At 44.0% G+C, this 26,074-nt stretch overlaps 1 long non-coding RNA gene across 2 annotated transcripts in view; it reads left to right on the forward strand.

The window, feature by feature from the left end:
• The first annotated feature begins 800 nt into the window (after window positions 1-800).
• The window catches only part of LOC149857778 (uncharacterized), a 113,530-nt gene continuing 88,256 nt past the window's right edge, over window positions 801-26,074 (forward strand). For both annotated transcript variants that reach the window (XR_016444119.1, XR_016444118.1), the window contains exon 1: window positions 801-929. This is a non-coding gene — a long non-coding RNA (uncharacterized LOC149857778). The remainder of the gene's footprint in view (window positions 930-26,074) is intronic.

A 26,074-nucleotide genomic window follows, 5' to 3' on the forward strand; every position in this document is an offset into this window, starting at 1 on the left:
TGTAAATCAGCACAGCATCTTGGAGGATTTTGAGTGGAATGTTATTATCCATTGATGTAAACAGAACTAGACTGTTTTTGCACTAGTCAAAAACCAGACGCAAATATTGTTGGCACGTGCATCCAGCTGAAGGCCTATCTTTTATGCATGCTGTTTACAGGCACTGTCTAAATCCTGGTGTGGACAAATTAATCATGGGAGTGGGTTGCTTCTTTTGATAAATAGTTCTTTAAAGATAGCCTCCCCAAACTCACCTTTCACAAGAGACTCTCCCAGTTCTTTTAAACAAGGATAGTTCTTTTAAAAGTGAGTTGCAAGGTACTGATGTCTCTGCATGTTCTGCTGTTTGTGCCCAATAATTTCATACAGAGATGCAAATCATAAAAGTGAACACTAGTGTCCTGATTTGGACTTTAAAGAGCTTGTCAGTAGTAGATTTCTTTCAGACAGCCTCGTTACATGGCTGCAGAAAATGGCAGTGAGGCTTCCAGATGTCTGTGGGGTTCACAATTGCCTGAGTGATATCAAGATGCAGTAGAAGAATGCCCAGAGATTCAAGAGCAATAAAAAGCACAACTACCTCTTTAATCAAATAAGTTTCCAGTGTAAAATTCTTCAAGAGCTAAGATATACTGCACTGTGCCTGCCGTTATTTTTGTTGCCACTGACATAGTTCCAATCCAATATGACAAACAAGGCCTTTGTTGTTCTCCTAAGGTGCTCCAATGTAAATGTATTGCATGCTGATCTATTATTTTCCATGCAGTTTTTCTTTATCCTTATTCTAGGCTGCATACTCCCTGCCTTGACCGTGCAGGTACTAAAGAAGAGTGGCAGTCCTCTTTACTCCACTCTGCAGTTCTGTCTTTGAGGGGGGAAAATGCAGCGTTTACTCTCCTGATGATGTCTTCATTCCAGGCAGGAGGGTGGTAAGTAGCCACGATTTCTCCCACCTTCTTACTTACCAGGAAGTGTAGCTAGCTGGCTTGTCATGTGGCTGCCCCATGAAATAGAATTAAATGTTTTCCTGTTTTCCCCAGAGTGAAGGGGGAGCAATTCACTCATTTGTTTTTTAGGGACAGGTAAATAATAAGGTACTTTAAACTACTTGAAAAGGAGTGATATGAGGCTTCAAGATGCCAATGCATGAATTGCGGGGGAAACTGCATCTGTTCAGGTGTGGGAGGTACAGTACATGAACTCTGAAGTCATGGTGGCACATGGAGCCAAAATTATTGTCTCCCTGTTACTGCCCCAGTGCACAAGCCATGTGGAAAACTGTAGTGCTTATCTGCTGAGATGAGAATTTTCCTTCTTTAATGCCTACATTGGAGCTTTAATCTTCTTTACTGAGGTTCTTTAACAGTGCAGTAATACTTTTTTCAAATGAGGTCATTTTCTCTTTGGGTCTAATGTCTTTCTTTCTAGTGTTGAAACAAAAAAAAAAAAAAAAAGCCTCTCGAGGAGAAAGATACCTTCTGAGCCGAATGATTATTTAGGAATATGAAGAGAAGAATAAGAAAGGGGAGATTGACTCTATAATCACATTACAAATAAAGACCATGCTATTTCTCTGGGTTATTAAAGTGCTTGTAAAAATGAAGCAGTTTATTTGGGAATGCTCTGGGCGACTGAGAAATGACCTGGCTGTCTCCAGGTTGTTTAAAAAAAAGGGTGTTATTGTTAGTCAATGTGTGAATGAACACATCAAAGCCTAAAGCAAATGCTGCATTTAAAAGGAAAAAAGGTGTGGGGGAGGGCAGGGGATGTCAAGGATTGTTTCTAAGTAATGCAGGACTGTTTGGGATGCCAACACAGCATTAATTCAGAGAAGGTAATTCAGCCATTTTCTTTGGTTTACCTTATAGACAAAGTTAGTGCTTTGCTATTTTCGCCTGCCCCCCTTTCCACCCTGCCCTGCTCCTGAAAGCCTACGGTTAAAATCCCATGAACAGCCATGGACTTTGTGCTCCACTAGAACAATGACCTGACTTCTACTTCACAGCCTTTTGTGGCCCCTTTTTGCACTTGATAGGATGTTGCCAGACTGCTATGTCCATGCTTGAACCTCTTTGTGGCCTGTACATTTTTTGGTTGATTGGGACCTAAGAAAAGAGAATGAAGATTTGTGTACTTAGACAAGGACTTCTGGTTTCATTGCATACAAGAATGTGATGGGGAAGGTACAAGAAAGCAATTCCTACAACCAGTGATAATTTATCTAGGTGTATGTCGGTACATGTGGACTTTGATTAGGTTGATCTAAATATAACATCTGCACATATACGCATATGTGGAGGTTTAATCAGGCCAACATGGGCAGGCCCAACCTGAGTTAGTTCATAAACTGACTAGCTGAACTAATTTAGATCAGGAACAGGTTGGCCCAATCTGTTGAACATTTGCACACCAGGGGTGTGCAAAGTGGGTCCTTTCCATTCGAATTAGGATTCGGCCCGAATCGCACGCAGTAATTCAATTAATTGATTTGGATCACTGTCCCAGATTTGATTCAGCCGAATCCGAATCTGAAGATTCAATGCTGATTTGGACATAGACACAGCTTTAAACGTTTTTTCTACACACCTCAAGGTACCAGTTTTGCCTGTGAACTCTGCGATGCTGGGGTGCATGGAGCATCCCACAGGAGCACAGGGGGCCCCCCCTTGTGCTCAGTGGCAAACTCAGAAGTTGATTGGAAGTACTTCCAGTCCAGTTCCAAGTCTGCTGGGCAATCGGCTGTGTAGGGACCCCAGGTGTCCCCCCAGACCCAGGAGGCACCAGTTGCTGAGCTGGGGGGAGGTGTGCATGTATGTGGGGGGGGCCCTGTGTGCCCCCTGGCCACTGAATTGGGCTTAATCTCCACCAAATTGAATCAGGGACCAAAGCTTTGCACAGCCCTACTGCACACAGCCAGAGCCCAGCTGCTCACCCCAGACCTGGGGCTGCAGTCTTCCTTCCCCATCCTGACCAAGCTGCTTTTAGCCCCCAGATCCCTGCAAGCCCAGATGGACAACTCCCCCTGCAGACCTGTCCTTTGTGCCCTCTGCCCCCACCCTGATTTCCTTGCATTGGGGTCCCAGCACAGCTCCTAGTACTGGTGAACATCTGTACATGCTGCTCCCAATCTCTGATCATACCGCTTAAAATTAGTCTTGTGGTCATAGACTGGGTGCAGTGAATTTCTGTACCCCTGCATTTGTGGGAGGGAGGGTTGTGCTGCAGAAAGGATTCAGAACAAAAAGGGTTAGCTTTAGGCTCTGATTATATCACTGTAGTGAGCTACAGTCCATCCCAGTGACCAATTAGATAGCGCCTAGCTTAAGGATTTCTCTTAGTAACAGATAGGACAAAAATACATAGCACAGGAAACCTCATGTGTCACTGGTTAAACCAACTACTCCTTGGTTGGGCTTAGGAAGAAATTGCCTTTTCCTTTTGTGAATTTTATCCCCTGCTTTTAAAACGTTGAGTTTAGTAACTGTCAAAGATAAAGTGCTAGAGTGGAGGGGTCACTAGCCTGATTTGGTATGACATGTTCCTCCATATGTATCAGCAATATGACTGATAATACTGGCCCTCAGATTTAAAAAAAAAAAAAAAATCTTTCAATGTTTCCAATTTTTCTGACTAGCTGCTTTGAACAGAAGTGTATGCTAAAGTTCAGGTTTTTTTCTTACTCCTTTGAACAGTGTGAATGTCAAAACTTTTCAGAAGTGTTTGATGTACATTGGAGTCAGAATCTGCTTCTTAAAACCCTTTACTTGCTTTGCTTGCCCACAGCTCCTTAAGTCCATTACATTTGAGAACTTTTTGCAATGATGTAAGAGTGGAGGAGAGAAAAGTAGCTAACTTTTCTCTCTTGTCTGTACAGTATCCATAGCTCCAGTTTTTCCTTTTCTTTAAGACCTGTTAATGTACACACACTCATGGATCAAATTATACACAACCTTTACATTAGTAATACTGTAATGAAGTTAAGATCAGTCCTATCAGATTAGGAGTCAGACTCCATTCTTTATCTACAGTCTAGATAGAGCCATAGTCCCTTCCTCATGCAAGGACAGTAGCAAGGAAGGACTTGCGTTCAGCGATGTTGGCTGGAAGGTGGGGAGGTGGAGCTCAGTCTTCACTCATACCCCATCTAGTTATGAAGCAACATAGGCACCAGACAGCTTTCCCTTCAATAGGTGGCCCAGGGTAGGTAGCCAGTAGGAGGGCTACAAGTCAAGTTGGACTTGAGTTTGGGATTTCTTCGGTTTCTGATAGCATTGCTGTTCTGCCAGTGATTTAAAAATGTTTCCTGAAAATGAAGTGTAAGATATCTTCAATGCCCGTATCAGAAATATACTGAGTGGTATGGAATTCATTAAGCTCTAATTTCTTTGCATGTGTTCTTTTTTTTTACTTTTTTACCAGCTTTTACTGAGTTCCAGCCAATATATAAAAACCATGTTTCAGTTCCTTTTTGTAATTGAATTTTAATTATTTAAGTGTTTAATAAAAAAAAAAATGATGGTAAGTATCTGACTTTTCTTAAAGGAGATATTTTAGTTTAATAATGTTTTCTTGACAGTACTGCTGGGTTATAAATATATATACTTATTGTAATTTCCTGACCTAATGTGAATAACTTGGCAGATATTATTGTTCCAAAGATTGGAACAATCTTTCCTTCTTACCATTTGAACAAAGATGGATTTTCCCATAATAACTGTATTAAACATTCATAAACAACAATATTTTGTTTGTTATGAGAGGTATGCTTTAAATTACATTTAAAGTGTCTGAAAATAATTTATCACTAGGTCTCACTAGGGAAAAAGCAGTGAAATTCACTCTTGAATTTTCTATGAGGCTGGCACCATTTTGCAATACCATCTAAAGGGTGGCTTAGAACAACCAAATCTCAAATGTCCTGCGGGGGGGGGGGGTGCGCGCGCACGCGTCTCCAGTGTCCTTGACCTTATGGGTATTAAAGCTTTGCTTTCTCTACCAAGTATCTTAATTCCCTTGACCTTCTGAGTGTTTTAGAGGTGTACTTTCCCAGCATGTCTATTATGGTTTCAGTAAAAAAGTTTTATCTTAACTGGTTAGGAGGGAGGAGGCAATAGTATGTTACTATTTGTCCTAAATGCTACTTTTTGCTAAGAACATAAAGCCACGTTAGGAAAATTATAAAGACAATTCATATAAATATCCCTTTTGATGTCCTGCCAGAATGTATGTAATCATGTAGATACTCAAGTGGCCACACCTCCTATAGTCCCTACGAACCTTCCACCGACTTAGAAATAGGAACAGCAGTATCCATCTTTGTACTTTCTTCATGAGCCCTTTCATTAAAAGCAGACTCTAGTACTGGGAAGTATCTGCAGGCAGAATTATAACAAGCTGTTTACCTGTAATTTCCAGCTCATACTTGGGCTTCTGATCCTCTGATCTAGAGATAATACAGAAACTGACTCAACTACCATTGAAGTCAATGGGAATCTTTCAGTTGACTCAATGCGAGATGGGTTTAGCCCTCTGTGCCCTATAGCCTATTCAGGTCCATAAATCCCAAAGAGTGCTGTGTTTTAGTGCAAGGAATGCTGGAAGTACTTGGGTTTTCATAGATTCATAGGTCGTTAGGGGCTGAAAGAGACCTTGCAGATCATTGGGCCCAGCCCCCCCGATCTAGGCAGGAAGACAACTGAGGTTAGGTGTCCCCAGTGAGGTGACTGTCCAGTCTCCTCTTGAAAACCTCCAGTGTAGGTGATGGAGTTTATTCCACAGTCTGGACACCCTGACTGTCAAGGAGTTTTCCCTGGTATTAAGCCTGAAGTGGCCTTCCAGGAGTTTGTATCCATTGGTCCTGGTCTTCCCTGGGGGTGCCCTAGTGAACAGTTGTTCACCCATTCCTCTGGTATAGCAATAAGCTGCTATCAGGTCCCCTCTCAACCTTCTCTTCTTTAGGCTAAAGAGGCCCAGGTCACCTTTTCTTGTATGGCTTGCCTTGCAAGTCCCTGATCATATGTGTGGCTCTTTCTTGGACCCTCTCAAGTGTTTCCATGTCTTCATTGAAGTACGGTGCCCAGAACGGGATGCAGTACTCCAACTGCGGTCTCACCGGTGCCAAGTACAGCAAGAGTATCACTTCCTTAGTTTTTTACATGAGATGCATCAGTTGATGCATGCCAGGGTGTTATTTGCCCTGCTGGCCACCACATTGCACTGACGGCTCTTATTTATGCAATGATCAATCATTACCCCTAGGTTCCTCTTGGCTGTGGTGCAAGTCAAGCTGTTACTACCAAGCCTATATGTATGTTGAGGGTTGTTTGCCCCCAGATGGAGCACCTTACACTTGAGAGTGTTAAATTTCATCTGGTTCCAGTCTGCCCAACTCTTGAGCCTGTCCAGGTCTGCCTGTATCTGCAACCTATCTTCTGATGTGACCACACTGCCCCTCAACTTGACCTCGTCCGCAAACTTGGCCAGCGAGCTTTTTCACTCCCCCATCCAAATCATCAATTAAAGATGTTGTAAAGCACCGGTCCAAGCATGGACTCCTAAGGGACACTACTGGCCACTTCATGCCAGGATGACATGGATCTGTTCATGAGAACTCTCTGGGTCCTATCATGCAGCCAGTTTCCCACCCGCTGAACTGTTGAGCAGTTAAGTCCACAATCTTAATAGGGTGTTAGTGATCACAACTCTTTCCCCCCTGGATACCACAACATGCTGTGCTAATGGGCCTGTTAAAATAAAAGACCATCTAGGCAACGTATGGTTTCCTCAGCTTCATATGACAGGTTAAGTTCAAAAGATGAAAACAGCTATATTTGTTGCACATGATTTTTTTTTGAGAGACAAAATTTGGATTGAAGAGTTCAATGAAGTAAGGCTGAGTTGAGATTCCTGCCGCCTGAGTCTTTTTACAGGCACCTTCAATGCAGTTGGCTGTCTCTCTCTCTCTATTAGTCAATGAACTTTGTTCCAGACCATATTAGCACCTATGCTATTTGCTGGCTGAACATGTTGTGCTGCAGCAGAAAAGCTGGATATCAGGCTCCTAAGATCTTGCTGTGTAAAAGCAGAGGATTGAGTGCCTGGGTGGCAGTGGCACATAGGGCAGCGTCAGTGGCTGTGTTGCCAGCCATGCAGCAATGACTGGGCCAGCAGTGCAGCTGCTGCTATTTTTACACACATGGATTAATACCCTAACCCTCCCCCCCATTAAACTGCTGTGTAAATAATAAACGAGTTTTGCTTTGAGCACTCAGACAATAGACTTCTCTGTTGGACGCATGAACATGATGCAAGGATACTGTCAAGCTCCTCTCTGGTTTCTCATTCCCTTTGGATGGAAATAGCCCCCACAAACCTTCCAGAAGACTACTATCTTAGTCCAAGAACCCTTGCACAAGGAGCTCTGGGAAGATCAGCCTCACAACATGCAGGAGATGCCAGTGTTTTCCTGTGCACTTATTCTGTGGCCACCCACTTCTGTGTCACAGAATCACTGTGGTTTGGCTGCATGCAGCCTTTCATATCACTAGAATGGCCCTGTATGAATTGCAGACCATAGGCATATGCCGGGCCTTTGCACTTATGCTCACAGGAAACTTTTAAACTGAATATTTGCATGTGGTTCAGCATCAGCTTCTACTCTTTCAACCACATCATCCGAACTGTGCTCTCAGTTACACCAGTGAACTCATTTATACTTCCACTGGTACAAGAGCTTTGGCCATCTTATGTACTCTACTCGGTGGGATGTCTTTGAATAATATGTAAGCCTGGGGTTTTCTCCCAAAAAAGGGGCTTCACATCTCATCTCTCTTGCGGCAAACTAATATGAAAGAATAATGTTTTCTATTTTGCCATGCATAAAAAAAAAACCCCAAAGCTGTTTTCTATTATAGCCTGTGGACTTCAGATTCCAATCATGCTCACAACATTTCATCAGTGCTCTTTTGTTTTAAAGAAATTGGCTTTTGTTTCTTCAAGTTCAGTCATGTATTGTTTACTCTGCTTTCACTCCAGCTTTGTTTAATTAAAAACACAGTGCAGTAATTTTAATGAGCAAGGCTCCGCCAGTTATCTTTGCCCTATGATAACCAGGGAATGAGAAGCAGTAAGCCTAAATAGGGGTGGTGCGGACCTATGCTATTAAGTACTCCCAAACAAGGTCAGCCTTGCTAGTAATATTAGGGGGTGACAAATTTGACTAACAGGGCCATGATTTACCAACCAGAAATGATGACATGTTGGTGAAGGTTAAGTATCAATCTTCATCTGAATAGGAAGAAGAATGCTAAACTGTGTGCTTGACTTCAGCTGACACACACATGTGAAGGCTCGATGTTTCTTTTCTTTTTTTTTTTTTTTTGTTTTGCTTTCAGCCTTTTGTTGCTTTTTTGTTTTATGTCCAGGGAAACTATTGTTCTTAGACAATCATAGAAGTTACAGACAAATATACTAATAAGTTCCTTGTAGACTGTTCCCCCGTCAGCACTGAATTGTTTTCTGTGTGTTCAGTTTCTTGAGTCAGGATTTTAGTGATTCGGTTATGCAACTTTCACCTCTTCTCTCATACGACTCTGTTGTATTCTAGCACAAGGTGCTCTGCTCTAAAGGGGGGGGCCCACATGAATTAGGTTTTGGTTGCCCAAGTTCCATTCCTGTTGTTGCGATAACATCACCTCCGTTTCCTAAATAGATTGGACCATGGTCAGGTAGGTGCCAGACATACAGCAGACACTCCCTGTCTCGGATCTTACAATCTAAACCAGACTTAATGAGTGGGGGGGAGACAAATGAACAAGCTGAAGTGGGATTAAGAGTAGTTAACCATTATATAAAAGGGTGAAGTTATACTTAAGCCGTGCTGTGGGCACTTAAAATGCAAGCATGCACATGGTAAAGCTTGGCAGCTTATGCTAAGTGCCCTCTGAGCATTTCAGAGTCACACCATTACAAGGAAGGGTTAACTCTAGGCTGTGCCCTTGGTTAGGGAAATTTCAATATGCTTTACAGAAATAAAACAAGCAATCTGCAGACCTTCAGCATCACAGGACGCACTGCTCCCAGCCCCTGCACTCTAAGAGTAGGGATCGAGCCCAGGTGTCCTGTCTCCCAGCCATGTCCCTGCTCACCAGCCCTCTAGTATTCAGTCAAGAAATGGTATTAACCCTTAGCATATGACTACTTACGGCATGTACTAACTTGAATGCTGCTTTAATATTCCATAGATTTCTGTGGTCTAGGTTGGGGGGGCCAACCTGGGCTCCGGAGCCACATGCGGCTCTTCCATTTGGACTCTGGTTATGGTGCGCTTGTGCAAAGTTTCAAAGAGATGCATGTTAACTTCTGAAGAGCTGCATGTGGCTCTGGAGCCGTGGGCTGGCTACCCCTAGTCTAGGTGCAATGTGTGACTTCACCCTAGAGAGTATGTCAAAGCTTAGCTGGCTAGCAGTAGTGATAGCACCTCTCCACTTGCTCAGATAGTGTTAAATTGTAAATGTAGTATGCATTACAAAAGAAAGGAACTTGAAAGAGGATACGGTAGTTGGTTTTCCTGGTACTGGCCTGCTTTTGTTTGTAGAGAGTCAATTTACCTCTCTTTTTCTGGGTTCAGTAATAACCCTCCTGTACGAAGTAGTTCAAGATCCATGTCTGAAAAATACCGTATGTCATCAAAACAAAGTTAGTAATAGATCTTGCTTTCAGGAAGCTGTTCAAGTACACGAGAGAGAGGGAGAGAAATGGCACAATGTGACTGACAGTTGGAGACCTGGGGGAGGAAGCTAAAAAGAAGATATACTGAATACAAGGGTGTAAGCTGATGAGAGGATGTTGAACAAGCCAGTTGCTCACTGTACATATCGACAACATAGGCATATCTGGGGTTTTGTAAAAAGGGGTGTGGGATCACTGACCAGCACTGCAAGGGTGACTTCATCCACACGTACCTCAGCCTCCCTCTCCATTGGGAGTGGCAGACCACATCACAGGGGCAGCAGCCAGAGACTTTTTTTTTACATCTACATATTAATGTGCAGCAATAAACTCAAGCACACATTGTGTTGGAGATTATTACTTCTGGGCACTGTGTTTATGCATGCACCCTGGACCACAGCATGTTGAGCCAGGTTGGAGCAGCCCTGGCTAGCAAAGGGGGTCAGCGTGCCAGTCTGGGACTGATTTGACCCAGCCCAACATGCTGCAGAGGGGCTAGCTGGGGCATGAGGGTGCTACAGTGCAGCACTAGTGGGCAAACAGCCCTCGCGCTGAAGCACCCTCATGCCCCATCCAGCCCTGTCAGCATCTACATGTGCACTGCTGAGGCAGAAGTAATTAGTAAATGATGAGTATTTACAAGTACTAACCTATGGCAGAGTTAATTAGTTTACTCTGTCCTGATAGCACTGCAAGGGTAGATGCTGAGAGGTTTACTGCAGGGCTAATTAGGCAATCTGCAGTAAATGTCTTGTGTAGACATAACCTGAATTACATAAAAATCCTGACTCGCGTCCACCCCCCACCCCCGTTATAACACCCAATCCCTCCCCCTCCACGCTCAGTAGCACACCCTACGAGGAAAGGCTATGGGACCTGAACCTGTTCAGCCTCCACAAGAGAAGGCTGAGGGGAGATCTAGTGGCCTGTTGCAAACTAGTCCGAGGGGACCAGCAGGCATTGGGGGAGTCCCCGTTTCCCCCAGCACTGCCAGGAGTGACTAGAAATAACAGTCACAAGCTGGCAGAGGGTAGATTCAGACTAGACATCAGGAGGCGCGACTTCACGGTCAGGGCGGCTAGGGTCTGGAACCAACTTCCAAGCAAAGTGGTGCTGGCTCCTACCCTGGGGGTCTTTAAGACAAGGCTAGGCAATCACCTTGCTGGAGTCGTTTGACCCCATGGCAGGGGGGCAGACTTGATGATCTGCTCAGGTCCCTTCCAACCCGACCAACTATGAAACCCCTCCCCCAGCTGTCCCTGGTGACCTGGAGGGGAAGGTCCAGAGCTGCTCCAGCCCCACTCCAGTCGGGCTGCATGGAGGCCAAGTTCAGCTGGGGAGCACCAGCAGCAGTGAATATGTTCCCCTTCTCTGGGCCTGCTGCTAGGCTAAGAGGGAGCAGTCAGGGGAACTGGACTGGGAAGGAGAACCCACCACCAGTGCTGTCCCCAGCTCCCCACGCAGCCTGGCTGGAGTGGGCCAGGAGTGGCTCTGCAGTCGGGTCAGTCTGGACAGTGTCAGCAGCAGGCACGAGGGAGGAAACAGGAGGAGAGAGGACATGCCACTGAGCACAGAGGGGAAGGAGAGATTCTTTCCTGCTTTGGGGACTTAAAAAAAATCTCTCTGGCTGGGAGGGGTGGGAGGGGTGCAGTTGGACTGTTAGATCCCTTCTGCATCCGCCCCTTCTACTAATAGCAGTTTGATCAGGAAAAACATTACAGAGTGCTTTCTTTGCAAAGAACTTTTAGCCCCAAGCAACTGTTAGAAGAACCAGCCTTCAAATAGAACAGCCGTTCTTCACAGGTTAGTAACTCAAACACTTTACAGCAAAGGTGCAGGCCAGATTACTCCACTACAGATACTCATCCAATGCCTTACTTCAGTTTCTTCCATCTACTTGGAAGAATAAATATGTTTTCTCTCAATTCACTGAGAGAATCGGTGACTGCAGCACAAAGAACCATAGGAGATGCACCTACAAGATCTAGCACGAATGAGTGCAGCACCAGTGTGGATGCAGGCAAGACGTTTCAGTGTGGCTGCTCACACCCAAGCTAGGTATCCCAGGTGTTCAGACTAGTCACCCAAACTAACTCTGCACTGAAGGCCTGCAGAGTACATGCTTAAGTATTTTGATCGAGTTTCAGGCTTTTAAAACTAATCCAGAATGAGCAGGTAATCGGAGATCTGGAATGACCACACCTCTTCTGCAACACAGCCATAGCCCTAATACTGAAAGATGTGAAATATGCACCGGGACCTGCAAGCCTATTCTGCACATCCCTCCCATGACAGGAGAAAGAGTGAGTCTATAGCAGATTACTCAAAAAGCAGGAGGGATTTTGGCTTGGGCACTCACCTATCACAAATGGATGTTCACGTGCAGAGATATTTTGCAGCCCTTTGCAGTTATCCACCTGACCTCCTGCACCACAAAGCTGGGAAACGTACTTGAAAAAGAACAAATTAACAGTGTCAGCCCAAGGCATACATTTTCTGAAAGATCTCTTGGAACCCCTCATGTAGCTAGGATGATGCCAGCATGAGCCATGAGCTGTTTCTTCTTAGAAGTTTACATAATTTCAGAGTAAAGTTTGTGACTTTAATTGCATGGAACAGATTGAACTTAAGTGTTTATAAATAGAGCAATGGAACTTTCCATTCCCATTTAGTTGCATCTACCCAGGATTACCATTCATTAATATTATTTATTTAGAAGCTAAAGAGTCAGTAATATTGTGTAATTGGAATTGGCTGTAAGGGGATGACCTAAGAGACAGAGCAGCTGTATTAATTAAATAGTTAAGAGCCTGCCTATTGGTACATATTACTTTCTTTGCAGTTCCTTCTCTCTCTCTTTGCTGTTTCTTAAGAAATGGTGGCTTTGCTTTGTTGTTTATTAAGAGCATGTCCTATTGCTTGCCTATTCCTAGTGATCTAGGAATCTCCAATAGGAATGAATTTGTGAGCCCAACAACAGTGACTGGGTTCAGAAAAAGTTTTTGGGTTACATTGGTTAAATTTGGAAGATATTAACATAGCAATGAGCAAAAAGAATGGATACATATTAGTACATAAAATATGGATATGAAGTAGGCATAAAATCTTGCATACATTATGGTGTTTAAAATTGGAAACAGAAAGACACTACCATGTGTAAAAAAAAAAAAAAAAAAAAAAAAAAAAAAAAAAAGGAAAGAATCATATGAGAAGTTAGTGGTTTGAATGCTTTAATAGTTTATGGTTTCTAATATCTCATGTCAATCTGTGTTCTTTCAAAAAAGCATTTTAACCAGCAGGGGCAGTAATTGATATAGGTCAGTCTGCTGGATGGTTAATTGATGGCTAAAGAAAAAAAAATGCACACAGCAGGACAAGTAGAATTTCTTTTTTTACTTTCTTACCAATAACACACAATTGTAGAAGTTGGTTAGTTTTTCCCCAAATTTAAGTCCTACCATGAAGACCCTCTTCTATAATTTTATTTGTAGTGTTTTTAAGTTTTCTGAACTACAATAAAATTTATGATTTATGGGATTATTACATAAATAATTTATAATACATAAGATGGCAGTGAGTGGGCAACCATCAATCCTCTGGATCATGGTGTGCATGTAAGAGGTCTTGTCAGATGCCTGATGACTGTTTGCTGATAAGCCCAATGCGAGAGCAACACAAGAGGGCAGTTAACAATAATTTAAAAGGGTAATAATGCATTGGAGTTTGGGAAGTCATAAATGGTTTTGAATTAATTTTTCAAAATTCACTGGGGGATAATCTGAGCAACAAAAAAAATCATTAATAGTGCAGATATAATTGAAACGATCACTCCAAGGGCACGAATTAGCAGTTCTCAGCCTTCATGCACATGGTCTTCAGAGATTTGCTTTTTCTTCTCCCGCTGAGAATCCCATCTGTTTATTCCCCACCACTGCCAGCTTCTCAGAGTTATCATAACAGACCTAGCGATTATGGATACATTTCCTCAAATTATGAGTCTTAAGTATAGCCTACTAGAGCTTTACCAGAAGGATGATATCAGTTTCAGGCCAGCTGGCAGCATGCTTGGGGGAGGATTTGTTAGACTGCATCTCTGTTCAAATGCCATGAAAATGGAAGAAAAATGGAATAAGTAGGTAGGAATAGACTGAGCCAGATGACTCCTGGTGAGGAGTTCAGAAAGAAGTCAGCCAAGAAGATGCAGCTTAGGTAGAATTGTGGGATAGTGTTGGAGGGCTAGTAGCACATAGACTTGATTAGCCTGTGCTCTAACAGCAAAGTATCTGCTGGCTTGGACATTCTTTATGGACAAAAGCAGGGGTGGGGCAACACTCATGCTAATTGCAAAAGCAAACATACTCTTCAATTAAGGAGAACATTTACTGCATAGATGTGCACCATACATGCAATCCACTGCAGCTAAATACAGGCAGTCCTCGACTTACAACTATTCAAGTTACAATGTTTAGCACTTACAACTGTTTATAAATTGACACCCTGTTTCAACTTTATGACATCAGTTTCAACTTTACAACGTTTGATCCAATGTGATGCCACACCAGCGAACAAGTTCGCTGCATCGCCCATCTCCCTGGAGAACATCTTTCCAAACTTCCCTGGATGCTTTCTTTAAGAAAGCAGATGAGACTTCAGAAAAACCTGCAGCCAAGACTACTAAGAACACTCCAGTGAAGAACCGTTCAAAAAGTCCAGCCAAGAGCCTTTCAAAAAAATGAGCAAATCACCTCAAAGAAGTCCTTCTAAATCAATATGATTGCTATTTACAATATAGATACATTAATGTCTCTATGTTACTCATCTGTAATTGATCAATTACAAAATTCTGGGGTATTTTTGGTGAAAATAGGGTATCGGGCCTTGGTTCAGGAACTAATCTCCGATTTTATAACATTGTTTCTTATGAGAAAATTGGTTCCAAGTTACAGCATTTTGACTTGAGACGTGGTTTTCAGGAACCAGTTGTGTCATAAGTCCATGGAATGCCTGTATGGGAAGTCCATCACCCTTGGACCCACTCCTTTTCACTCTCTCCTGCTTTGTGTCTTCCGCCTTTGTAGCCCTGCACCCAAAACTTTCTGGCTGGCACTTGAAACAGCAGAAGGATCTAAATCAGGGATAGGCAAAATATGGCCCACAGGCCAGATCTGGCCTGCCAGACACGTTCATCCAAACCTCAGTGCCCTCCAATATATTGCACCCTGCCCAGCCCTTCTGCCCACGAGGGTAGGAGTGAGGCACCCACGTGTATACCGCCCCCAACATACCCTACTGGGCCTCGCATCCACCCTTGTGGGTGGAAGAGCTGTGCCCAACCACCAGCTTCCAGGAGGGGCTCCTGCTGCAGCCGGAACCTGCTCACTCAAGGCAACAGGTGGGAAGCTGGGGGTGGAGGTGTGGAGTGGCAACTGGGCAGAAGCAGGAGCTCAGCATGGCACCTGCACCCAGAAGTGTAGTGGGAGTGTGAAGCTCAGCTGGGCTGGATGGGGGGGTGTAGGGACCTCCCACACACTCCCCACATGGTGTGCAGTCCCAGCAGCAGCAGCAGGCAGGGAGGTCAGGGTGCCCATGCCCAGAACAGGTGTCTGGTGAGGCATGGCTCTGGCCAGGTCTGTATGGGGGGGCGGGGGTGCAGCCTACCCTATCACCCGGGCTCCACACCACACACTTGCAGCGGGGAAAGCCATGCGCTGGAGCCTGTTGCCTCCACCGCTCCCTGCTGCACAGGTCCCCACACTCTGCCAACAGTTGGGGGACCCCTGTCTCCTGCTTCCTCACAGGTTCTAGCTTCCCCTGTGGGAATGCAGGAGCTGCAGGCGCATGGCGTGGCATGGAGTTTCTGTGATAGAAATGGCCAGTGCTGCAATGGGGCCAAGGAGTGCAACCTCCCACAGCCTACCTGGCTGCTTCTATTGCAGGGGCTGCAAGCTGCATGCCTACAGCTCTGTACTTGCAGTGGGGAGTCCCCACACTGGACTCCACGGAGAAGCAGCGGGCAGGGCTCCCCTCCACTCTTGGAGGAGTGCGGGGACCTGCGCAGCAGGGAGCAGGGCAGGCAGCAGGCTCCAGTGTGGGGCTTCCCATCACTGCGAGTGCTGGAGCTGCAGGCAAGCAGCACAGACCCCCAGTGGTAGGGCAGACTCTGCTCTCTCCCCCCATGCAGTGCTGGCCACAGCTGCACCTGCACCAGGCATGAGTGCCCTGACCTCCCCGCTTGCTGCTTCTGCCAGGCAGCAGGGGATACATGCCGTAGGGGGAATGTGTGGGGGGTCCCTACATCCCCCCCACCACCATCCCTCACCCCACACACCCACACCCTGCCCCCACAGCCCTCATCAACATGTACATGCACCCCAACATACCCTATGCCCCCCTCCACCCTCTCACAACCCCCCATACCCCACCATATGCACACACACACACACAATATAAAAGAGTAACACTTTACTTCTGAGTTATTATGCAATCCCTTCTATATACAGTACACAATAACAAGGAATGACAAATATTTTTTTTGTAATAAAATTGAAGTATATTATAGTTGGTGTTTGAGTTCTAGTGTATCATTTTTCTGGTTTTAAGATGGTAACCCTCCTCCCAAAAGGAGTACTGGGGGAGTGGGTAGAAAGGGGAGGGACTTCCAGTGGCAAAGGTCAGGGGTTAGGGGGCAGGATTTCTGGTCCCACTGTGGTAACCAGGGGTGGGGCAACTGTCAGGGGGCAGGGCTACCTATGCAGCCCCTTGACAGCTTGCCAAAACTTGTTAAGCGGCACTCTGCCCACAATAATTGCCCGCCCCAATTTAGGTGATATGACCTTCTAGCAGCTGCACACTGCCTGCACGTCCTTCTCCTTAGCACCAGTGCAAACGACGAGCGGTTCCATTTAGGTCAGCGAAGTTAAGCAAGTGCATTGGGAATCTGGCTCATGGTGTCATCGCAGCACCCATTCAAGCTTACTCAAGCCGTGATTATTTTGCGGATTATGAAGTAGCATACAAAACTAGCACACAGCTCTCTCCACTGGCCTTCCCAGTATCTCCCCGAACCTTATGCCACGCTTGCATAGAGTTGAATTCTTTCACCAACGGGTGTTCCTTACTTCCCTTTCTCATCAGCTGGCTAGCTTTCTTTCTCCAACAGGCTTTAAACACGCCCAGGAGAGAGGCTGTTTGCAGATCTTATTGAACCATTAAGGGAAATAAGGAGAACAAACTCCTCTCTAGAGATTCAAATTGTGGAGCCAGTATATAGCCAGAGGACATTGGCTGTATGACAAGAAAGTCTGCATAGGAAGTAGAAATCTTTTTTTTTCTAGCTGTCTATAGATCTTTAAATGGTTGCTACTCAATTGTTGCTATAGTAACGTTAGCCACTCTCCAGATGTCCCTCCTGCATTTTCTGTACCTAGGCGGATCTACTAACCCTGGCTCACCCTCACCCAAGAAGTGAATAATTATACCCATATGCACATCAAACACCTGCACAGCCACAGTCCCCGTGATTCACAAGAGTCTTTCCTCTCTGACATCCTGCCTGCTTTCCCTGTGCAGTGACACTGAAAGTCCACTCTGATGCTTAATGTGCTGAAATACTTTGCTGGATTGGAGTCAGCTTTCATCTTTCAGTCCCTGCAAAAGGGTTCTGGGAGGACTTCCCTAGGTCTCTTAAATTAAAGCCAGTTTTTCCTTTTTTCCCCCCAGTGTGTGTACACCATATTAGCCAGTATATATCTAATGTGATCTTCCATTTGGAAGTTGGCTGAAATTAAAAGGCTGCATGAAAATGGAAAGGAGGCAGGTTTATCAGCATTAATCATAGTTTGTAATGCAAAACTAGATTGCAACGTATGATTAGGACAAAGGCATGTCTCTCAGTTTGAATGAGTGTTTCTGCCAGAGTTTCACAATCCCAATGAAAGTGGGCACTAATAATGGGTGGACAGTTATAATAATAACATAACATCCTATAATAAAAAAGCATAATAACCTCTCAGGGAGATGGGACACTTTGTTTTCTTCCTTCAGAGAACAGGGATGCTTGGACTGTTAAAGAAAAAAGATGGTAATAAGCAGGATGTTAGATGAGCAGGTTTTATTACTACACTGAATTGTTAAGCCAGTAGCTATATTTGCCATGCTCTGAAAAGCTTTGCCAATGTGATCTAATGGAAGAATAGCAACCCAAATAGAGGAATAGAAAACCCATGGTTTTCTGGGACATTGAGTGAATTTCTTTGATTCAAAAAAAGTGCAAAATTGACAGCAACACCATTAAATCCACTCCCACCTCCTTATATGACTTTCAGTGTGACTGTGGTTCCAGTTGAGTGGGTTTTGTCCAGTCTCTCTTGCTGTATGCTAGTTGTATGCTAGTTTGGGCATATCTACACATCACCCTACAGTGATATAGCAATGCATTACATCACCATACGGCATGCTATGGTGATGTAGCTATCACATGTGTCTACACATGATTGCCAGCTGTGTTGCCATACCAGCACACTCCCGGGTACAGCATACCGGCACACTCCCACTATGGCAATATAGCGATGAAAACTAGCCATGTGCTGTGCTTAGTACTTTCAAAAGGAAGTACTAAAGCATGGCGCCATAGCAACATTTCCATATGTTGACATGTAGATGCACCCTTTGGGTTTCAGCTGGTTTCATTTATGTTCTTGCTCTTCACCACTCTGTGACTCATCTACATGTGAAATTAATGCAACTGAATAAACTCTGGTGCAGTTTGCACCAGAGTTTATTGCCCCCAGGCACAGTCTTTACACATGTATCCTGGATTGCAGAGCAGCCCAAGTTAATAGGGGACCCTGGGGGTCAGCCTGCCAACCCAGGGATGCTCCAACCCAGCTCAATGTGCTGTGGAGGGGCTAACTGGGGCATGAGGGTGCTCCAGTGTGGGACTAGCTGGCAGGCAGCCCCTGCACTGAAGCACCCTCATGCCCCAGTTAGCCCCATCAGTGTCTACACGTGTATTGCACTGGAGTAAATAACTCTCCCATAGGATAGTAGTTGTGTCATAGATTCATAGATGCTAGAGTTGGAGGGGACCTCAACAGATCATTGAGTCTGACCCCCTGCCTAGGCAGGAAAGAGTGCTGCAGTCAGATGACCCCAGCCAGATGCCTATCCAGCCTTCTTTTAAGGACCCCCAAGGTAGGGGAGAGCACCACCTCCCCTTGAAGCCCATCCCAAATTGTGGCCACCCTTATTGGGTGTCTGATAGTACTAGCTTATGGAAGAGTTAATTCGTTTACTCCATCCTAATAGCACTGCATGTATAGAAGGTGATATTTTATTGTGGGGCTAATTAGTCAACTCAGCAGTAAATGTTTCATGTAGATGTATCTAGTTTATATTAGGGAAGTCCATCTGTAGGATTCCCTATCTGAGTATATTCCCAAGATCCCTTTATAGTTTATAGAGAACCTTTATTATCCACTCCCCAAATGTATCAAATAAGACCAAGGATAACTCCAGTATCCTGCTTCAAAGTGTGGCCAGGATCAGAAGCCTCAGAGGCGTGTCCAGGATACTCTTCAGTAGATACGAGGGATGATATTAAAAGCAAACTAGCAAAGTTTGCTGACAACACCAAACTATGGGAAAGTGTGGTCACGCCTGAAGACAGACTGGCAATACAGGCCAACCTAGACAGGCTCACCATGTTGGCGGACCTCAACCTGATGTCATTTAATACAGAGCTATGTGAAGTGCTCCATCTAGGGAGATGTAATCCACACCATGCTTACAGGCTCGGCAGTGCTACACTTGCCAGCACCACATCTGAACAAGATCTGGGTGTCGTGATAGACAACAAAATGAACATGAGCCACCAATGCAATGCTTTAGCTGTCAGAGCTAATCAAACGTTGGCACGCATCTACTGAGGCATCTTGAGCAAGGCAAAGGATGTCATCCTCCCTCTCTACTCGGCCTTGGTGAGACCGCAGCTGCTGCGTCCAGTTCTGGGTGCTGCACTTCAGGAAGGATAAGGAGAAGCTCGAGAGAGTCCAAAGGAGGGCCACATGCATGGTTAGAGGCCTAGAGACCAGGTCATATGAGGAGATGCTGAAAGACTTGGGACTGTTCAGCCTGGAGAAGATGAGACTTAGAGGGGACTTGGTGGCAGCCTATAAGTATATCAGAGGAGTACATCAGGGCCTGGGGGAGCATCTCTTCACCAAGACCTGCAGGGGAGGGGAAGAAATAATGGGCACAAGCTGACTGAGGATCACTTCAGGCTAGATATAAGGAAATCTTCTTTACAAGTCAAGTACCGAGGGTTTGGAACAGGCTCCCCTCCCCGCCCGGAGCAATCTTCCAAAAGCATCTTGATGCCCATCTTGTTGCAGTAATCTGATCCCAGCAGTCTTGTCTGCCCAAGTGCAGGGGAGCTCAACCCGATGATCTATAAGGTCCCTTCCAGCCCCTAACAACTATGAATGAGTTCACTAATGGTAGTCACTGCATAAAAAATTACCCTCCAAGCAACAATTTCATCTAGTGATTGCAGGCAGGGATCATAATTCCTTCTTAAAATAAGGTTGTTAGTTTTCTGCTTCTGCCCCACAAGACACAGATAGTTACCCACATACATCTTTCTACATACTCTGTACAGAATCCTGCATCCCTGTGCAAGTTGTTATCTGTGTGGATTGAATCTGAAACCTCACGATTTAAACACACATGCTTCAGCTGCCTGAGCCTGAGACTGATGCAGCCTCATCAACTTTTGTATGTGGCCTAGTCCTCACATTAGAAGGAGGTAAGCAGTGGGACCCACAAGAGTCTATGCTGGGCCCTGTGCTATTTAACATACACATAAATTATTCTGAAAGAAGTGTTAATAGTTAAGTGGTAAAGTTTGCAAGTGACACCTTTATGGCGCTCAACCTTTATGCACTGCAAGCTAGATGAGCAACAGTGCTTGGTCTGTTGGTGGGACAGATGCAGATGGAGCAGTGGTGAGGTCTGAGCCAGCCACATGGAGGGAGGCAGGAAGTAACCCAGCCCCAATACAAATACATGGGGGAGGGGGTGGCCCAATCCCAACCTGGTCCCATGGTGGGAGGGGGTATGGCCCAGGCTCAATTCAGCCATGCAGGGCTTGGCTATTTGGCAGTGAGGGAGGGGTGGCAGTATATTGCTCCCGCACCATCATGTCATAGCATGTGGGGAGCCAGAAGCCATGGCTCCATGGTTTAGGGGTTGAGCACCCCTGCTCTAGAGTATTAACACCCCCCCCCCCAAAGCTGACTCTAAACAACTGGATAGATATCGTAATAACAGTGAATGGGAAATAAAATGGCTGATGAAGTTCATTGCTAAGTGCAAAGTAATCCATGGGGGGAAAGTACCCCAAAATGTACATGTATGAAGATGAGCTTTACATTAATTGCTACTGTTCAAGAAAGATCTTGAAAATATTGTAGATAGTTCTCCAAGAATAGTAGCCCAATGCTCAGCAGAAGTCAAAAAGCCAATAAAATGTTAGCAATGATCAAGAAATTAGTCGAAAGCAATGTAGGGTCATACCACTTTGTAAATCAGTCGTATATCCACACCTTGAGTATTGCATGTGTGCACTTCTGGTCCCTACACCTCTAAAAAGATGCAGGAGAGGCAGCAAAGGTACAGAGAAGGACACTGAGGATAATTAAGGATATTGAGAGGCTTTTCTGCAAGGAGAAACTGAATAAGCTAGGACTTTGGAGTTTAGAAAAGGCAACTAAGAGCTGTTTATGATAGAGGACTATAAAATAGTGTGATTGACTTGTGTGATTCTGCATCATGAGACATGGTAGAGACTTACAATTTACCCAGGTTAAAAAGAGAATTAGACAAATTCATGCAGGATAGGTCTATCTGTGGATATTAAACATGATAGTAGGGCTGCAGGTTAGGACTTTTGAAACCTCTAAATGCTTGAAGCTGTAAGAGAAGAGGGAAGGGGACAGTTCAGTATGGATATGTACCGCAAGTACTAGCACTCTTAGTGTGCTCTCCATGGCACTGTGAGCTGCAGGATACTACGCTAGATGGGCCTGTGATCTGACCCACTATGGCATTTCTTATTCTCTTATAGCCCAGCCAGCACTAGAGGGGGAAAGAGCATTGTGTTGATTGGGTGTTGGTTATTAGGATTTTTTTTTTCATTGGATGAAGTAAAATTATACCACATTAATAGATTTGGTGTGGGGGATACAACACTTGAGTATCATTGACCTGAAATTCTCTTAAGTCATAACGGGCTTAGAATTGGAGCTACAGTAGCATTGATATTTTAGTGGCGCACGCACAAGACCAGTTTCCTGGCATTATTGCAACATGCTTATTTTTTGGGTTTGTTATTTGTGTCACAAAGGCAGAGGCAATAGCATTTTATAAGGCTATCATTTGAGCTTGACTGCTGGAGTGAGTACAGAGGTTGGGTATAATACCAGGCATCTGTACTGAATTCAAAGTTTGGACTGCAGAAGAACCAAGTTTTTAGGACCTGGAGCATTCAGAATTTGGGGAGGGTGATAGTAATTTAAAAACAAGAAATTACAGGGAAAACTGGTAAATTTGTCACTCCAGGGGATTGGTAACAATGACTAATTATCTGTGAGAGCTCTTCCTCCTGCCAAGATTTACGCATAATACTTAAATTTAAGCATGAGTGTCACTCCGCTCACTTCTGAGGGACTGTTCATCAGATTAAAAATGAACACTTCTGGACCCCTTGCCAGGGTCAGTGTTTGTACACCAGTAGAAGAAAACCTCTGAATCCTCTAGAAACTAACAGAAAGTGGAAGTCGGCCTTTAAAGGCCAAGGAGAATACAGACGTTGGAGGAAAGGATTGTTTAATGACGTCACTTAAGACTTAGAGTCACCTCTTGGAAGGAGACCTTGGATGGTTTCACTGAATAACATTAACAACAACATGAATCTTAAATAAAAGAAGATAATGAATAGGTTTGACCCTTAATTATATGGGACAGTGTGCTCAAATGATCAGGATTCCATTTATTTTCTCCTAGACTTCACATAATGTGTTTTCATGGGATACTAACTCCAAATGTTATGGGCCACATAATTACTGGTACTTTCCTCCCTTCCCACCTACCAGACAGATTTTTTTTCTTTAAAGTAAATGAGTGTGATTTATTTGGCTATATATGAATGTTTTCAAAAGGGACACTTACTGTTGGATTTTGAGTTCAGAATTCACTATGGTTATGATATTTGAATCAACATGTAAAGCAAATCTGGTGTTTCAAATGCATGCTAAAATATTAAATTATTCCCCATAAAATAATATTTGTAGATATTTGTTCTGATTTCTCTCCCCCATTTATGTAAAAAAGAGGCAGGTTTGTTTTTTTTTTTTTGAGAGCTTTTCGCAATATTTCTCTTGAAGCTTTCAGCTGACCTAAAGGGAGAATATAAACACCATATTATATTGGAGCTGGATTGTGCTGTGTGCTGATTTATAATATCATTTTTTTTCACAATTGCTAGAATATAAGCATGACGTTCTGCATATTCTGAAGATTAGCTTTTAGTGATCAGATTTAAAGGCGCAGTGAATGTAATAGTAGTATCTGTAGGCCACCCTTGCACATTTGCTTTCATTTTCCTGTCTTTGGCGCACACATCTTATTTCTATGATTCTACTTTTCCCTCTTAATTGTTGAAGAATATTTTGTTGCTGTAGAACCTAATATGAAGATGTTCTTGGTCCTTCAAAATGCTTTTAAGTAGTGTGAATTTATATTTGGATCACATGTATTTAAATTGAGGTAACACTTAGAGGTCCTCCTGAAGATCAGAACCCCCCAGTACTGGGACTGTGAAGTAAGAGCAATTTCTTGCTCCAAGTGTTTACAATCTCATAGACAGGCAAATGCTGCATGAAAGGAAGAGTGAGTATCCCAATTTAGAACAGCTGCATCGCGACACAGAAAAGTTATATTCCTCGCATGTGGTCAATGGGTGGTGGAGCTGGGAATCAAAGTGAAACTACCTATGTACCTGTCTAGTCCCTTAATGATAGGAACACCCTTCTTGGGTCTTTCTAACCCAACGTTTAAATGGCACCCATTGTATTTGCTCCAAGATGGATTGTTCTAAGAATCCACCCCTCTTCACCCAAATCTCTAGCAAGCGTGTGGATATACATAAGCACCATGAGAAGGCAGATGAAGGAGGCTCCTGGGTTTTGATTGCTCCCTCAGGCATCATTTCAGCAGTTTTCCTAACTGAGATGGGGGGGGGAAAGGGATCTTTGGCTTGGGAAGGTGTAGAGGAAGTATTTATTTTCACTGAAGTTTCTTTTTCCCAAGACCAATAAATAAAGCCCCAACTTTTCTTTACATTGAACATCTGAGGAAATGAGTTCACATAGCAATTCACAGAACATCTGTAGCGTGTTGTCAAATAGCCTAGGGCAGCTATAGTGCCAGGCAGAATTGAATTAATCAATATTACCAGCTTGAATAGTTATAGTAATTAGCCAAATCCCTCTGGTGAAATGAAGACTGTCTTTAAAACACTAAACCTATATCTCATTTACATAACGGAAAACAAGTAGCTATTCATGTCGTTCCAGTAGGTGAATTTAATTTTTTTTTCTGGCAAATACGATAAATGACGCTATTGTCCTAGACAGACTTGTGTTTTCTTTCATCTTTTCAGCTCTCTCTTTTTTTTTAAATTAAGGGATAATGTTTGTCATCAGTGGTCTGACTGACCTACAACATTAAAGCTATAACAATGAGGCATAGACTTTCTGAATAAAGTGGAAGAGGTTTTTTCCCCCCACACAAGCTCTCCAGAGGGTCATAAAATAATACATTTGTTTCCAGCGCTATGACATTTTAGATATCCATGCCCTAGCAAGCTTTTAAAAACTCATGTTTGGGAAAATTGAACCTAATGGGAATTTCAGATCAAGAGGCACTTTTTAAAAGTTATATGAGTACATTTTAATTAATCTTTCAGCAAGTTATAGTCTACATCATTTCCTGGATCATAAAATTAATTCTCTAGATGAGGTGTGTCAGAGGTTCAGCCCCCTGGAGCTCTCTTATTTGGCTGCTGGTGCTGCCCCTGGGTCTCATAGTTGATCCACGTGGTGCATGCCAGACTGACCCCATGTGCAGGGCTCAGGATATATACTGTGGTACCCTCTTTGGCTGGTTCAAGACATGAGCTGCATGGGGCACCTGCTGCAGCCACTCCGGGATGCGAGTCCTGGATTGAGCACCTTGTGTGGTGCAGTCCCAGACCAGCTAGAGCAGGCACAGGATCCAACAGGGACTTGGGGTGGGGGGAGTGTCTGTGGATCCCCCAGATCCAGAGCCCAGTCTGGGCTGTGCAAAGCACTTGTTCCAGCTGGTCTAGGTCCCATGCTGCAGGAAGCTACAGCCCTGGACCGGCTGGAGTGGATGGCCTATGCACTGAGTCCAGTGTGGGGACATCTGGCCCATGGACCCATCTTGTGCCGCTCATCTGGTCCAGAAGGCTGGATGAATTTTGACAGTTCTGCTCTAGAATAAGAGGTATACTGTAAGGGATGTACTTGGTAGCTGTGTTGGTCTGAGACAAAAAGACATAGAAAAAACTAGAACTCAAAATGATACCTTTTATTAGACCAACTGGAAAATGGCAAGAAAATTGTCCTTTTCTGCAAGTTTTGGGATCAAAGTCCCTTTGTCAGGCTCTGGGAAAAGTGTAGATGGTACAAGAAGGTAAAAAATCCCCATAGGTAGGAAATAAACTTCATTTTTGCACAGAGGGAGCTGAAGTTCAACACATCAAAGAGCTACTCAACACAGCTCTCACACTCTCATGGACCCAGAGGGACAGACTTCCATCTTCAGCTCCTTCTGTGCAAAAATGAAGTTTCTTTCCCACCTATGGGGATTTTTTTACCATCTTGTACCATCTATACTTTTCCCAGAGCCTGACGAAGGGACTTTGATCTTGAAAGCTTGCAGAAAAGGACAGTTTTCTTGCCATTTTCCAGTTGGTCTAATAAAAGGTATCATTTTAGAACCAGGAGCTCTAATTTTTTGTGGGTAGACTGTAATGCATTATACTGAAAAAAACTGATATCCATAGATATGCATTGGAGACTTTTTTTCAGAATAATTTTAAGATTTATTCTCGACATCAGTAGAAGTGATGACCCATCACAGCTCTATGCATAGAGTGAAATGGTGGTCTTGATTAAATCAATGGACATTTGCTATTGACTTCATTGGGCCAAGAATTTAATTCTTGGTTTCTGGAGAAGAAATAGAATATTATGGGTACTTC

The sequence above is a fragment of the Crocodylus siamensis genome, chromosome 9 (assembly GCF_052110815.1).
Source record: "Crocodylus siamensis isolate JL-2025a chromosome 9, ASM5211081v1, whole genome shotgun sequence".
Lineage (NCBI taxonomy): Eukaryota > Metazoa > Chordata > Crocodylia > Crocodylidae > Crocodylus > Crocodylus siamensis.